At 37.6% G+C, this 2,937-nt stretch overlaps 1 protein-coding gene across 1 annotated transcript in view; it reads right to left on the bottom strand.

Moving 5' to 3' along the window:
* The window catches only part of LOC101992072 (phospholipid scramblase 2), a 27,085-nt gene that overhangs the window by 22,859 nt on the left and 1,289 nt on the right, over window positions 1–2,937 (bottom strand). The window lies entirely within an intron of this gene.

Raw genomic sequence — 2,937 nt, 5'->3', positions numbered from 1 at the left:
GGATCTCTGTGAGTTCGAGACCAGCCTGGTCTACAGAGCTAGTGCCAGGACAGGCTCCAAAGCCACAGAGAAACCGTGTCTCGAAAAACAAAAAAACAAAACAAACAAAAAAAAAAAAACCAATATAAACGGCACACCTAACTAGAAACAGATGGACTCAGCAGGTTTCTGAGGTCTCTGAGGTTTAGGTAGCAAAGAAAAGATTCTAATTTTAGGAGTCCCAAGAGGAATTCATGTGAAGAGAAATTAAGATAATGGGCAGAGGTTCCCATATACCAAAAACATAATAATTACAGGTTAATTTCTGTATTAGCAACATAAAAATAATAGGATTATTATATTATCTGGAAGATAGCATCTTCCTTTTACATACATCTATTTCTATTTATGCACTATTTGCAAAATTATTCTCATTTATGCAGAACTTATATTTAGACATATAAATACACATACTTATATATATTACATATATATATATATGTGCATGTGTAAAACAAAAAAATTAAATGTGACCTTATCCAAATGCATCTTTCTAAATTGAATTGAGCCATTGTGAAGCTTCTAACATATAAAGTAACTTAAGTCAACATGCATTTACATTTTAAAACTTTACTGAAATTTTATACAACATCAGTCAATGTTGAAGTTGTTAATAAAGATCAACTCCTTGGGGGAAATCTAAGGGCGATGGTTTAATATATTTATCAAGGTCAACTTGACTTGAGACACATTTTTTTCTTTTTTTTTTGCTATTTCTACAAAGGCAAAAGGAAGTAAAAGAAAAATCCTTTTTTTTTCTCTCACAAGGCAAAATCTTTTATTAAACATGTAATAGAGGTGCTGGAGAGATGGCTCAAAGGTTAACAGCACCAGCTGCTCTTCCAGAGGTCCTGAGTTCAATTTCCAGGCACCACATGGTGGCTCACAACCATCTATAATGAGACCTGGTGCTCTCTTCTGGCCTGCAGGCAAAACACCGTATACATAAAAATAAATAAATAAATAAATAAAATCTTAAAAAAAAAAAAGTGATAGATTACACATTTTCTTTAAAAATTTCTGCGGAGGAAAAGCACAGAGCGTTATGATGGGTGCTCACGTAAGTCAGTGTGATGAAAATTTGCAGAGGCGTGAGTCTGAGGACTTGTTAAAATGGACCGGTTGTTTAGAGTTATCATTCTTTAATTTGTGTGACGAGAATAAGCCTTGTGTATGTAAAATGTACACAGAAGCATAAAACTGTTCATCTGAAATGTATTCTACATATACAATCTGTTTACCAACAAACCTAATATTTAGCTTTCTCAAAGGTTTTAAGGGAAAAATGTATAGCATTGGATATTGTTGCAATATCATCATCATCTCTGTTACTATAGTATTGAAAATAGCATTGGATTCTGTAGCATAAAAAAAAACACAAAATAAGAATAAAAGATAAAACACTGTGGCAGAAAACATAACTAGATTTAACTTAATAGTGGGAATATTGAAGTTGTTTATAGTCTTTGTCCATGGTTTAAACAGTTCTAGAAGAACTTTGTTAACATGTCACACACTGACAGGCTGACAGGCTCAGCGCAAGCAAGGTGTCCTGGAGCTACACAGCCAGACTCATGGGCTAGTCTGCTTCACCTATCTGGTGTAGCTTCATCTAGCCAGGCAAACTTTTGTGCTTGACTCTCTTTCCATAGTGTGTTTTTCAGAAAAATTAGAAATGGGTGGCCCACAATGGTTACCGATCTTCTGAAAGCATTTGGGGAGAGCCCAGTGAACCAAAGGTAGAAATGGGTAGTGCCACTTATGAGCAAACATATTCGATTTGACCTGTCTGTAAAGTTTCAATCTGTCCCATTTTTTTTTAATAAGATCGTTTTCTTTACTGACGGTCCTTGGCTAGTGAAGGTTTTGCAAATTTCAACAGAAATTTTAAGGGTCACTGCCCGTCATTCTCATCTTACCTCCATGTCGGAAAAGCACCAAAGTCTATCTTCTGCAAGGAGAGGTGGAGGTAAGTTGGTTTTTTATTTTATTTTTAAATTTTTTTTTTTTACATTTTCAATTCAGTTAACAGTTGAATTAGAATGAAAATTGTGGAACTTTATAACCACATATATGAGATGGAAATATTTTTCTTCTCTTTTAAAAATCTCTTAGGTTTAGGTATGCTAAGCTGCGAAGTCTATTGCAAGTTAGAAACTGAGAAAATGATGAAAGGGTGGGAATCTGTAAATTGTGTGTCTTGGAACTCGCTCTGTAGACCTGGCTGGACTCAAACTCAGAGATCCACCTGCCTCTCTCTCCCATGTGCTGGGATTCAAGGCCTGTGCCACCACTGCCTGGCAGTTTTCACCATCTTACTGGTTCTCTTCTCTCCTCTAATATACCTCCTTGATTCAGGGTTCCACGGACTTGTGAAGGAGTGCGTGCCTGATGTGATCTTTGCAAACAGGATGTAATATGGAAGGCTAGGCGTACAGAGAGAAGAATGAAAAGAGCCATCTACTACTTCCTAACCATTATTTATGACACGCACATCCATATTTGGTGTCCTCTGCCACAAATGGCATGGGGTATGTCTGAAAACACCTTCACAAACTGCATCCTCTGGTCAGGGTAATGGCAAGCAGAAGTATGAGGTTAGAAGCAGTCACTGGACCAGAATTGATATGTTAAACATGTTTAATAACATCTGCTTCCAGAGACAGAAGCAAGCAGATTCTCAGAATGATCCTCCTGAGAGGGATAAGGTGTCTGAAACAGATAAGAACAACTGCTGGGTGTTGTACTTTCCTGTCCCTTTAAGGGACAAGCCACGCCCATTCCCCTCCCCATCCGCTGAGGCAGGCTGATCTTCAGCTTCCTGCCTGAGCTCGCTCTCTTTTCCATCTTCCTCTCAGAGAGGTAGCTTCGCTTCTGCCTCTCTCTCCACTTTTCTGC

Source organism: Microtus ochrogaster, unplaced genomic scaffold, assembly GCF_000317375.1.
Source record: "Microtus ochrogaster isolate Prairie Vole_2 unplaced genomic scaffold, MicOch1.0 UNK12, whole genome shotgun sequence".
NCBI lineage: Eukaryota > Metazoa > Chordata > Mammalia > Rodentia > Cricetidae > Microtus > Microtus ochrogaster.
Note: the sequence above shows the minus strand (reverse complement) of the source record. Positions and strands in the feature narration are given on the sequence as shown.